This window comes from Schistocerca piceifrons, chromosome 5, assembly GCF_021461385.2.
Source record: "Schistocerca piceifrons isolate TAMUIC-IGC-003096 chromosome 5, iqSchPice1.1, whole genome shotgun sequence".
In the NCBI taxonomy this organism is placed as follows: domain Eukaryota; kingdom Metazoa; phylum Arthropoda; class Insecta; order Orthoptera; family Acrididae; genus Schistocerca; species Schistocerca piceifrons.
Window position 1 is genome coordinate 487,342,828 of NC_060142.1, and position 14,372 is coordinate 487,357,199.

At 41.5% G+C, this 14,372-nt stretch overlaps 1 protein-coding gene across 1 annotated transcript in view; it reads left to right on the forward strand.

The window, feature by feature from the left end:
• LOC124799096 (neural-cadherin-like) overlaps positions 1-14,372 on the forward strand; it is a 242,938-nt gene that overhangs the window by 110,223 nt on the left and 118,343 nt on the right. The window lies entirely within an intron of this gene.

Here is a 14,372-nt window from a genome sequence, read left to right on the forward strand (position 1 = left end):
CAAAATATGAGCTTACTGAGTATTGGGCCAGATTTGTCTTTGAATTTTACTATAGGGTTGTTATTGTTCATAATTTATATTAATGATCTGGAGACTAATATTTGAGACACTGTGAAGATGTTCTCAGACAATGTTGTTTATAAGAAGGTTGCAACAACAGAACACTATGCCAAAATGCTGGAAGACATGGAGAGGATTGATGATTCCTGGACATTTATCCTAATCATAAATGAATGTAACATATTGTGCATAAACAGACAAAGAGAGAAACTACGTTCGATCACACTTCTGGTGACAAATCACTGGAAACATTGACCGCCTATGTGCTTGACTGGCCTTTCACAGTCAGTGCTCTTACTGAGTGAGTTATTCAGGCATGACTAGTGGATTCAGCTTCACAGCTTCAAGTCTTTCAATACCTCTCTTCTGCTTTCTAAACTCATAGAAGCTTGTCTCCATATGCTGCTGGATTAGCACGCCTTGCAGAAAGAATTGCAGATATATACATTTCCTGCTTAAATTCATATCCATTTAAACTGGCAAATAAAGTTCAAGAAGTTATGTCTCCAGAGCATCAGGAAGAACTATTGTAAGCAGAAAGACTAAAAACCATTTGCAATTATCAGTTTATGATCCTAATTTTGAAGAAAAATTTGAGAGAATTAATGTGCAACAAGAACATGGTCTACATAAGTGAAATGTTTTCCTTAGCCAAGTGTCCAACATGACAGATGATACAATTATTACTGCTCACTTGTCATTTTTTCAGACATCTGCTTGTTAGCAACTGGCATTCAGATAGCAGTGATATGTCCAAGCATCATCAGATTATGTTCCACCTGTAATGGTTTCTCATATTTATTAACATTATTACCCTCTAATACATGTTTATGGGTATTAGAAGATAATAATGTTAATAAATACTCTCTTTGAAATTCTGAAGGTACCATGGGTAAAATACAGGGAGCAAAAAGATATTTACAACTTGTACAGAAACAACATGGTTGTAGTAAGAGTCAAGGGGCATGAAAGGAAGCAGTGGTTGAGAAGGGAGTGAGATGGGGTTGTAGCCTATCTCTGCTGTTCTTCAATCTGTACATTGAACAATCAGTAAAGGAAACCAAAGAAACATTTGGAGTAGGAATTAAGGTTCAGGGAGAAGAAATAAAAACTTTGAGGTTGTAATTCTGTCAGAGATGGCAAACAAGTTGGAAGAGCAGTTGAACGGAACTGACAGTGTCTTTAAAGGAGGATATAAGATGAATCTCAACAAAAGCAAAACAAGGATAATGCAATGTAGTCAAATTAAATCAGATGATGCTAAGGGAATCAGATTAGAAAACGATATACTTAAAGTAGTAGATGAGTTTTCATATTCTGGCACTAAAATAACTGACAATGGCAGAAGTAGAGAGGATAGAAAATTAAGATTGGCAATGGAATGAAAACAATTTCTGAATGAAGAGGAATCTGTTAACATCAAATGTAGATTTAAGTGTTTGGAAGTCTTTTTGGAAGTTATTTGTCAAGAATTTAGCCATGTGTGCAAGTGAAACATGGACAATAAACAGTTTAGATAAAAAGAGTAGATGCTTTTGAAATGTGGTGCTACAGATGATGCTGATGATTAGTTAGGGTGATCACGTAACTAATGAGAAAGTACTGAATAGAATGGGGGAGACAAGAAATTTGTGGCAAAACTTGACCAAAAGAAGTGATCAGTTGATAGTACACATTCTAAGACATTGAGTGATCACCAATTCAGTATTTGACGGAAAGGGGGGGGGGGGTTCCCATGACAGGAATAAGTTAACCGCAAGTGAACATCGTTCCTACACTGTCGACAAATGAGTTGAGAGAATCTCATTTTTACAAACCTACTTTTGGCCAAGAATGGAAAAATTACTGCCCAGGGAAGAGCTGCAGATTCATAATTACTATTTCAAGGATATAGATTTTTTTTGTGAACCCCTTTAATTACAGCGTATTACCCTAATTTCCTGCCTCAAAACATTTTTTTTATGGACATAAATGAAATTCAGAACAATGAATTAAGAAGGAAAAAATGTATTTTGCTTAGCTCCCTAAAAACTAAATTTATTTCAAAGTACTTTTATATTACACTGACTAACATTTGACAATTTTTTATTGTTCAGAACACTCCTGCAATCAGAATGTCTTATTTTTCATAAATACTTCAGCATCTGTGGAACATTGTTCATACTGTTTCATTTCATCTTAGAGAACAGGTGGAAGTTTACAGGTTTGAAGTCAACGATTATGGTGGATGGTCAAGTAAAGTAATATTATTCTTTGCAATGTAATTTTGAGGCAGAAATGCCTGGTTTTCAAGGTTGTCTTCCTGCAGCAAACTGTTACTTGTTCCTGTCTAGTTTTGTATTTCTGTCTGAATGATTCATGAGGAAGGCACTGAACTTTATCTACCAGGCTCTTACCCTGTGGGATGAATTTTGCAGATAATGGCACAGAAAAAGCAATTCCTAACAACATGTTCCCCGAACTTTTGTCCATGCAGAATTTTTGCTTCCTTAGAAACAATCTTGATTTCCAATCACCAGGCTGCAAAACAATATCCCATGATCATAATTTGTTGTTTGCCTGCCAGCGCGATTCATAAATGCTCTCCATTTTGTCACATGTCATGTATGATGCAAGCAGATGGATGGCTGCACCAGGAGTTCACATCAATATTTGGAAGAGCTTTTGCCACAACAGTACTTGTGATTTAGCTGTCTTAATCTTGCTGAGTACAGTCAAACTTCTGCAGTGTAAGGACATGCACTCTAATAGAAGAGGCAAAAGCAACATTCCTTTGCAGTTGGTCTGAACTGAACTTATTGGAAGAGTTTCAGAACACAAGGCTGTGGTAGTGGCTATCCTGTGATCCACAGATGCAACTAAAAAAAGCTCTCTTCTGTCCCACAACCAAGCAGCTATCGACTTTGTCAGGCAATATTCATTTTAATTTTTTAATCTGGTTTTATGGTGAGAAAACATCTATTCTTTTTGCTTCTCATTGTCAAAAAAACATCCATTCTCAACTCCCATCACATTTTTATTAATGGATGTGTCTGCTATGTGGTGGTGATGATGATGAAATGCTATGTTTGTGACAATTTTCAGTGTCTTTTGATGATCACATATATTGGTTGTGACCTTTTCTCCAATAAAACCGAATAATGGCATGATTTTCATAATTAGTGGAAGACTTGACTGTGTTATGCATGTTTACTTGACACCAGAAACGCTGAACCACCAAAAGCTGTCGTACACCTACAGCATCTACTGAGATATATGTATAAATCGGCTACATAAAATCTTGGTTCAGAATTATGTCTGCTTCCCATTGTACACACTGTCAAACTTTGAAGAAAAAGGAACAGAGTACAGTGTTCACACTTTCAGTGTTTATCACAAAGGAACTAGGTTTGGCAATATTTATAGTAAGAGTAATTACTGGTTTTTAAAATTAATTTAAAAACTGAGCATATTATGCTGCAGAATGAAAGATTAATTCTGGAAATGACACTTGGGCTGTTGCTAAGCAATTTCTCTGCAGTCTTCTTTCTTCTACGAGTGCTAATCCAGCAATGTATAGAGGCAAGCTTCTGTGAAGTTGAAAGCGTAGAAGAGAGGTAATGGCAGATTTGGAACTGTTAAAGAGGATCCATGAGTCATGGCTGGATAGTTTATTCAGGACATGCATTGACTATGAAAGGAAATATCTCACACACAGTTTTAATCTTTCATTAAGTTTCAATACAAGTTGTTCGAAACTTTTCAAATCCTGTACACACCATAGCAAGGTACTTTAGGCACATTCTCCATCTGTGTATTAGGCAGTTCCATCACTCTGTTTCAGAGACAGTCACCTAATGTTTTTGTTGACTGCTATACAGTACACATGGGGTCATTACATAATCGTTGCTGAATGGTTTTAGGCTGCAAAACTGCTATGGTCATAAGCACCCGTTTTGTGGCTTAGGGATGGGTACGAAACCAGCAGCAATTGGAGCAAAACTCAAAAATGGGGGAAACTAAAAACAGAATGAGAGCTTAGAAAACCACTATAGAAATGGGAGGGGGTTTGTTTTCCCCAAAACGAGCTTCAAATGACCGATGTCATCTCACTGACACTGATAAACCCAAGGATGTAATCAGCTGAGCGGGTGTCATCTGCTAAAATGGAAGATATATCAGGCGACAGCTGTAAACGGGCTCATAGCAGAGTGAAATAGGGGCACTGAAGTAAAAGGTGTCTCACCGACCATGGTTGAGAGCAGTGGGGACAAAGCGAGGGAAAAGATGTCCATGGGTAAAAAGACAGTGCCCTATCTTGAGTCTAGTTAAAATTACCACCTCCTGACAAAGAGGTCGGGAGGAAGAGGTCCAAGCACAGGGAAGAGGTTTCACGTTGCGCAATTTATTATCAGCAAGTGTGCGTGCCATAAAAGAGCAACATGATGACATAAAACACTCTGTAGATTGGCAAAGGGAACCGTGCGAACAGCGGGCCGAGGAAGAGAGACTGCAGCCTTCACTGCTATATCAGCTGCCTCATTTCCACAGATCCCAATGTGCCCTGGGATCCAGAAGAACGCTACAGACACCCCCCCCACCCCCCAGTGGAGCAAGTGGAGGCAGTTCTGAATTCAGTGGACCAGAGGGTGGACAGGATAAAGAGCTTGGAGGCTGAGGAGAGAGCTGAGCACATAATATACTGTATCCACTTTTGGCGATGGATGTATTGGACAGCCTGGAGAACTGCGTAAAGCTCTGAGTAAAAACCAAACACTGGTTGGGAAGCCAAAATCTACTAGGGGTGTCTCCAACAATGTAGGCACTCAAAACACCAAATGATGTTTTTGAGCAGTCAGTGTAAATAAATGTGGCATCCTCAATTTGTGCCCATTGAGCAGTAAGTGCCTGACAATAAACAAGAGGTGGGGTACCATCCTTGGGAAGCTGACATAGGTCGCAGAGCAGGCAAGTCCAGGGGCAAAGCCAAGGTGGGGGCGTACTCCCAGATGTCAAGAAAATTTTAGGAAAGTGGATAGAAAGAGAATGTAGCCGTTGATGGAAGTGGACTCCCAGTGGTAGTAGAGAGGAAGGGTGGCTTGCATACCCTAAATCTAAGGACGCGTCGAAAAAAGGACATTGGCCGGACGAGCAGGCATGGAAGACAGATGACTAGCGTAATGAGTCAGAAGGACAGCTTGCTGATTGGACAGCAGAGGTTCAGCAGTCTCAGCATAAAGGCTTTCCATGAGCTGGTGTAAAAAGCTCCAGATGCTAAACCCAATCCACAGTATTATATACCAACGGGGACAGGTGAAAATGTGTGCCCCGACATGTCCGAAAGAACAGACACCATATCCATATAAGTATATAGTTCCGGCAATACCGGCCATGACCTCCTCCTTCCATGTAGATGCACACATATTACGTGAATCTTACAGGACTTGGTAAGAACGTCATCCATGAGTAATGAGTAGGGCCCGGATTTTAATTACCTAAAAAAACAGTGAAATATGCAAGCATTTATGACCTGAAACTTACATAATTATGACCTTAAAAAATAAAATATGACTTAATAGAAGGTTATTTAAAGCATTCCTGTTTGTTTATTTAATTTTTTTATTCACCATAAAGTAATACAAAATTCACTTCTCAAAATATTGTAAGTATAGTTCTTTCTTTCTGTAGGGTATGTGGCTAATTTGCACCTATTTTTTTAATGTCTGAGTGTTTTATTTTCTAAACACAAAGTAGAGTGAAAAGATCATCTATCGAAACAGTAAAACAATGTTTTTATTTCTACATAGTATTTAAAGCGTTTCACATTATTTAATACCGAATGTCAATCTTCAGTATCTGCAAAGTTGCACTTGATCACAAGGTGCATTTCAGGTTTTCCATTGTCAAAGATCTACGGTTGTCGCTGGGGATAGTTTTGCACCTGGAAAAGCTCCTCTCCACTTCCCAAGACATCACTGGAGCGTATGTGAAGGCAGCCAGGACACTGGAGTTCAGCTTTGTTTCAGTATTTTCAAATGGTGCAGCATTCCCTGAAAGACTTTCACTAATTTTGCACAGTGTAGAATATCCAGGATTCTGTTGGAGGACACTTAGCAATTTGGTTTTCACTTTGTCAGCCACATGACCACGAGCTCGACCCAACTCACTCTGCACATGTTGCACAATACTCAAGGCCTCATAGCTGAGTGCCACAGCTTCCAGTCATTTGATGGCTTTTGATATCACTGAAAAAACTGGCGTTGATGTATGCCAAGTTTTGAGACAATGTATCTGTAAAAACTTCTTTCATAATTTTGATAGTACTTGATTCATTGTCTTTATTTGGGTGTAGTTGGTGCAGTAATACTCAGCAGCATTAAACCAAGAAGCTCATCGTGTAAGAACAGGTTTAGGTGGGAGGGGTGTTGAAGATGCTTGTTCCTTGAATTTCTGCACCCATAGCGGAGCCTTCACATAGTTTTTCTGGCCACAGGAAATTAATTTGTCCACGTCAGGGTAATATGATCGCACCTCTTCGGCAACTCTGTGCAATGCATGTGCAAGGCAAGTGGCATACACCATACTGGGGTAGAGAATCTGAATCCCTTTGGCTGCTTTAGCCATATATGAAGCACCATATGTTACAAGCAGCAAAACATTGTCCCTTTTCACACCATCCGGCCACAGTAGCTTCAGAGAGTTGTCAAACAAAATAGCAATTGTTGAATTGTTTACTCTATTGAGAGCTTCACACGTTAGTAGGAACACATCTCCTGGGCCATCAACTTTTAGAACACCAACAACAACATAATTTGTAATATATCGCTCACTAATATCCATAGTTTCATCTATCGACAGCCAGATCTTTTGCTCAGCAATAGTAATTGTATTTTGTTGAGCACACCATTGTAGCATACGGATAAACAGTTCTTTCTCAGTGTAGATTCATCTGGAACTGGATGTCTTGTGTACTTCTTCAAGAACCGTCTGAAGTGTGGATTCTTCAGCTTTTCCAATGGGATGTTGCAGGACACCATCATCTCACACAAATCCTTGCAGAATGATTGCACAGTTGACAATTGACCTGTCTGTTCAAATAACAGCGTTTGCCTGCTGTTATTTTCAGCACTTCATTTCACACAGTTGCAGTGTTTAGCAGTATTACAGTTTTGTTGCACATTAAAGCACTTTTCTGCACTAACTTTAACTTCACACAGTTTACAAAATAATATTTTCCCATCATCAGTACTAAAGAACTTCTCTCCAAATTCTCGAACATATCCTCGCAACTTCACACTGTCTGAGCACTTTGCTTTAGGCATGTTGAAAGAGGCAAAGGCTGCATTCAAACTGGTTACTGGGAACACCTGTGTGACCACAATGATTATTATGACAGAAGCCACCTTTGTTGGCTCTGAGAGCGTATTGTCAACTCTGCGCAACAATGTATTATATTCGCAAAACGACTGTTGTGGTACACCAATTTTCTGCTACAGCCCTGAGAAAAAGCTGTGTACTAATTTATCTGTTTATCTTTCATAATAGCACGTTAAACATTGTCTCGTGAGCAACATATTATTTTCTTATTCGTGTGTCCCGTAAGATATGAGAAAAACGGTATATGCTTTTTTGGCAAAAGCTGACGGAAATATGACCTATTATATTACAAGTTAGCCGCAATATGACCTATTACTAAAATTTGTTGAAGTATGACTTTATATGCACAATTAAAAAGCATTCTTCGACACTAAGAAGCATTCTTCGACACTAAAAAGCATTCTTCGACACTAAAAAGCATTCTTCGACACTAAAAAGCATTCTTCGACACTAAAAAGCATTCTTCGACACTAAAAAGCATTCTTCGACACTAAAAAGCATTCTTCGACACTAAAAAGCATTCTTCGACACTAAAAAGCATTCTTCGACACTAAAAAGCATTCTTCGACACTAAAAAGCATTCTTCGACACTAAAAAGCATTCTTCGACACTAAAAAGCATTCTTCGACACTAAAATGCATTCTTCGACACTAAAATACATGGATTTGTGTAAATATTGTTCTAAAATTCACCCTATAGTTCAGAAAAAAAAAATGTATGACTTGTCATTAAAATCCGGGCCCTAGTAATGAGTGTGTTTGGCAGGACACTACGAATGTAGTGTGTGGACATATAAGGTGAGAATGTGGGTCTCGCAGCAGGCGTGCGAGAAAGAGTCCCTGCAGTTGCATTATCCACTGTGCCCTCGGTGGCTCAAATGGATAGAGCATCTGCCATGTAAGCAGGAGATCCCCGGTTCGAGTCCCAGTCAGGGCACACATTTTCACCTGTCCTCATTTATATATATCAATGCCCGTCAGCAGCTGAAGGTATTAATACATAATTACAATCCACAGAGGTGGACAGAGTCGAGATGCTGAAGAATAGACTGCGAACAGATGAGTAAACTATGCTTCCACAGTTCAATTTCGAGCGCACTAAGGCACAATATAGGCGGAAAGGACCACTTGGTCCGCTTCCCAGGAGGTACCATTCAGAACACGGAGGGTGTCGACGAATCGCAGACAGCGAGCCGAAAGATGTGAAACATGGGAGGACCAGTACAGTTTTCTGTCAAACATAAGTCCCAAGAATTTAGCGACATCCGCAAATGGAAGCTTGACAGGGCCTAGATGTAGGGAAGGCAGAGGAAACACTGTACGATGCCAAAAATTTAGCGGAAGCCGGTTTCGATGCTCCAAGAGTGGAGGTGATCAAGACAACCTTGAAGACATCGTTCAGGAAGGCTGGTCTGTTGAGAGCAGTAGTAAATGACAAAATAATCAACAAAGAGGGTGCCCAAGACATCGAGAAAGAGGCAATCCATAATTGGATTTATGCTGATGGCAAACAGTACAACACTTAGCACGGAGCCCTGGGGCAGCCCATTTCCTAGGGAGAAAGTACGGGAGAGAGTAGTGTTCACCTGCATTTTAAATGTGCGCTCTGTCATAAATTCTCAAGTAAAAAGGGGTAGCCGACCTCGAAAGCACCAAGAGTACAGTGTGCGGAGAATGCTGGTCCTCCAACAGATATCTTATCTCTCCATATCAAAAAATATTGCTACCGTTTGGCGTTTCCTGAGAAAATTGTTCATGATATAAGTGGAAAGAGCAAGAAGATGGTCAACTGCAGAATGATGCTTTTGGAAACTGCATTGGGCAGGTGTTAAAAGGTTTCAGGTCTTCAGCCACCAGGCTGAACGGCAATTCACCATAGGCTCCAAAACCTTACATACACTACTCGTGAGAGTTATGGGGCAATAGCTAGAGATGTTTGTCCTTTCCAGGTTTCTGAACAAGAACGACAATAGCTTCCAGTCATCATCTGGGGAAGGTTCTGTCGGTGCAAATTCGATTGTAAAGGCGAAGAAGGTAACGCAGACTATGGTATGATAAATGCAGCAACATTTTGACATGGACGTCATCCAGTCCTGGGACGGAAGAGCAAGAAGAAAAGAGTGTGTGTTGGAGTTTCCACATAGAGAAAACAGTATTATAGCTTCACTGTTTTGAGAGGTGAAAACAAGAGGTCCACTTCCGCTGCACGTTTCTCTGTAGAAACGCTGGTAGCTAATTTGAAGAGCTCGAAATCTCAGCAAACTGTTGACCCAATGAATTAGAAATTCCGACTGGGTCCACTAAGGTATCATGCACGACAGTGAGCCCAGAGATCGGGGAGAAACTATACATACCAGATAATCATTTAATTCGACTCCTTTTTGTTATCGCAGATGATGCGATGGCATCACGCATGTAACTGCTTATAGCAGATGCAGTTGGCCAAAGTAGGATGGTGGTGGAAAATGCGAAGAGCACTTCTCCGTTCGCATATTGCATCACGGCATGCCTCATTCCCCCAAGGAAATGGGAGACACTGGGGCAAATCAGAGGAGCAAGGTACATAATGTTCTGCGGCTGTAAAACTTTTGTAACATGAGTGACCTAATCGTCGATGCTAGGAAAGTGACAATCATCAAATGTCACTAGAGAAGAGAAAAGTGTCCAATCGACTTGGGCACATAGATTGCAGTAGTGGCTGTAATCGAAGGACACATCGAAAATGGTCACTCGAGTGTGTATCAGCAAGAGCGAACCATTCAAGCTAGCTGAACTGTACCAACCAAAAGGTCCGAATGCGAGAAATCTGTCATGGAGGCAGACAAAAATGTAGGTTCCCCAGAATTGAGGCAAACAAGATCCGTTTGGTGGAAGAGGTCAATCAATAGAGAGCCTCACAGACAAGGATGCAGAGATCCCCAAAGCAGATGGTGGGCACTGTAGTCCCCAACCAACAAATATGGGGGAGGGAGCTGACCAAGGAGATGAAGGAGATCAGCTCTTGTCATCGGTGTGGACGATGGAATGTATACAGTTCAAAAAGAGAAGGTGTATCCAGAAAGGGAAAGACAGACAGTAACAGCTTGGAAGGAACTGTTTAAGGGGATTGGGTGATAATGGACAGTATCATGGAGAAGAATCGTAAGTCCCCCATGTGCTGGAGTGCCATCAACAGAGGGGAGATCAAACCAGACTGACTGGAAATGAGGGAAAACAAAGCTATTGTGGGGACGCAGCTTTGTTTCCTGAAGACAGAAGACGACGGTGGAGTAGGATCGTAAGAGGATCAACAATTCATCCCGACTGGCTCAAATGCCGCGGATATTCCAATGGATAATTAACATAGGGTGGACAGAAAAGGGAAGAATCTTATCATGGTTGCTGTCAACTCATCAACCACTGAGAGCCAGCAGCCGACAACGTGGAACAGCATTCAGCCAAAGGCAGGAGATCCTGATTCGTAGGCAGCTCCTGCCACCAGCGATCGGCGGTTGATTGGCTGCCAGCGATGCTCCTCAGCGACACGGAAGACGGCCAAGGGCGGTTACCACCATGTGGCACTGTATATGAGACATGCCGTGGTGGAGAAGATAAGGAACTTTGTTTCTTATGAGCCTTTTTGGAAACAGGATGTTGAGATGAGGGAGGAATCTATGGTTGTGAAGTCGGGGTACATAAAATATCTTCCTGAGTAGGCTCTTTTTTTGGAAGTCTGGGCGTCCGATTTTGGGGCTCGTGATTTAGCAGGAGCCAAGGGTGAGCCGTAAAGTGAGCAGGTGATAGTGGGGAGGTTGAATGGGTGATCTTTGCGCTGGCTGATCTAACGACCATGGCACTAAAGGTAAGATCGCAAGTCTGTGTGGCTGCCTCCTTAGTAGGCCAGGGAGATGCGAGGACAGTGCTATATTTACCTGCTGCGGGCACAGTGGGCTTTCAACTGGCGAATAACTTATGAGCAGCAAATATAGACACCTTTTCCTTCACTCAGATTTCCTGAATAATTCATTCATCTTTGAAAATGGGGCAATCTCTAGAGGAAGCAGCATGGTCACCCATACAGTTGATGCAATGAGGGGATGGAGGTGGACAATCACCCTCATGGGCATCCCTGCCACATGTAATGCATTTGGCCAGATTGGTTTAATTATACCAGCCAGTTGTGTTCCATTGACACTGATAGCAGTCCATAGGGTTGGGGATGTAAGGATGAACTGAAATTATCTCATATCCTGCTTTAATGTTCAATGGAAGTTGAACTCTGTCAAATGTCAAGAAAAGAGCACGGGTTGGTACCAAGTCCTTGTCAACCCTCTTCACGACTATGTACAGCCGTTACACTCTGGTCAGACAGGTAGTTTTGAATTTCCTCGTTGGACAATCCATCGAGTGATGAACTTTAAGTGCGGTGCACTTCCACCTGGACAGGGAAGGTGTGTAGCAAAGGAGTTCGCAGCAATTTTTGTGCCTGGGGGGGGCACTGACTGTTTCTAACAACAAGGTGCCATTTCGTAATCTGGAACAAGACTTTACAGGACCTGCAGTTGCATTGACACCTTTCTGAATAATGGAAGGGTTAACTGTGGATGGAGAAGTCTTGACTTTCGTCAGACCGAGAAACAACAAATAACTGTGGCACTGATGGAGAATTGTCTGTGGCTGAGACTCATCTAACTTTTGCTTGTGAGCAGAAGTTGTAGACATAAAGGAAACCATTGTGAAAGTACCTCCACGATTACCGGCCTCTCCGATGGCGCGCTCCTTCCTCATGAGGACCCTCTCGGAGGGCACTCCCACCTTAGATGATTGTTAACACCTCCTGAGAAATGGACGAAGGGACCAATCAGCATGTTCGGAAAGTGCTAGCTCGGGTAATCACCTGTCCCTGGCCTTTACCAGGGTGTACGTACATGTCCTACCTGTCTACCCGGGGTGGGGAATTACGTGTTACCCTGTGATCGGCTACGCGTGAGAATGCATGGGTCAGCCTTCAGACACGCACAGGGAGAAAAGAAAGAGGAAAGGAGGAACAAAGAAAAAAGAGTGGTCTCAAATGCCACTGCGGAGAAGAGGGTAAAGAGAAGAGGCAAGGAAAAGAACGACAAAGGGAGGACAGAGACTTTCCAGCATAGAGAGCAAGGAAGAGAAACTATGTCTTACAGTTACAAGCTTGCATCTCCAGACGTAGGCACAAAACATACTCCCACAGAAGGAGAAGGGAAGAGGTGGTGGAGGGGGGGTGGGTGGGGAAGGATGTGGAAACGGCAGGTATGCAGCCCAGAAAGGAGAGAGAGCCACACTAGCTCGGGGTCCTGTGCTCGTCACACATGTATCCACAAGAAAGTTGTGGACTCCCTCGGGGGGGGGGGGGGGGGGGGTCTTTTGACTGTATTGACTGGAGTACTGTCTTTGAAATTCTGAAGGCAGCAGGCATAAAATAGAGGGAGAAAGGCTATTTACAACTTGGACAGAAATTAGATGGCAGTTATAAGAGCGTAAGGACATAAAAGTGTAGCAGTGGTTGAGAAGGGAATGAGACAGGGCTATAGCCTATCCCCAGTGTTATTCAATCTGTACACTGAGAAAGCAGTAAATGAAACCAGAGAAAAATTTTAAGTAGGAATAAAGTACATGAAGAAGAAACAGGAACTTTGTCAGAGACAGTAAAGAACTTTGAAGAGCACCTAAATGGAATGGACAGCATCTTGAGAGTAGGATATAAGATGAACAACAAAAGCTTATAAGATGAACACCAACAAAAGCACATGAAGGAAAATGGAATGTAGTGTAATTAAATCTGGTCATGCTGAGGAAATTTGATTAGGAAATCAGACACTTAAAGTAGTAGATGAGTTTTGCTATTTGGACAGCAAAATAACTGATGATGTCCAAAGTAAAAAGGATATAAAGTGCTGACACTAGGAAAGAGTTTCTGAAGAACAAAAATTTGTTAACATCTAACATAGATTTAAGTGTTATTAAGTCTTTTCTGAAGGTATTTGTCTTGAGTTTAGTCATGTGTAGAAGTGAAACGTGGACAATAAATAATTTAGATAACAAGACAATAGAAGTTTCAAACTGTGGTGCTACGGAAGATTAGAAGTACTGAATAGAACTGGGGAGAAGAGAAATTTGTGGTACTACCTGACTAAAAGAAGGAATCAGTTGGTAGGACACATTCTGAGACATCAAGGGATTACCAGCTTAGTACTGGTGGTAATCATAGAGGGACACTAAGAGATGAATAAAATAAGCAGATTCAAGAGGGATGTAGGTTGCTGCAGTAGTTACTCAAGAGATGAAGAAGCTTGCACAGGATAGAGTAGCATGGAGAGCTTCATCAAACCACTCATGGACAAAAGTTTCAATGTTTGGCAGGTTACAAAGCCACTGTTGCGCAGCACTGTGAAAGGATATATATGCCTTGTCTGCTTAGGTAGAGCTATCATTGATGCGATGAGGCCTCTCTCAGACTTTTGAACAGACTTACCTATCCCAGTACATGGAGACCTACAGTTTAACATGGCACCCTCACCATGGTACAATTCTGCATTTTGCACATTCACAAACAATGTCAGAGGAGAAAGTAGTGAGTGAAAAACACTGGACTGACATGGTTCAAACCCAGCACTTAACAACTAAGCCACTGACAGACAACTTCGAATTGTACTTGGACAATAAACAGTGAAGTTTTCCTAAATGTTCTTATTGTTCCTGTTCATCAATGCATGTGCAGCTGTCATAGCATTTTAAGCACTGACTTTTCTGGAGTGTAAGATGGATTGTGTGGTTGCTAATCACGAATGGACAAAGTGATCTGAGATCTCTTGTCAGGAGAAGCTGTGTTGATTTTTCTTGGTGATTTTTGTTCACCAAAAGCTTTATAGTGTGTTAGCACAAGATAAATTCCAGTTCCATAATTCTACAACAGATTGATGTCAGCAATGCAGGCTTATGTTC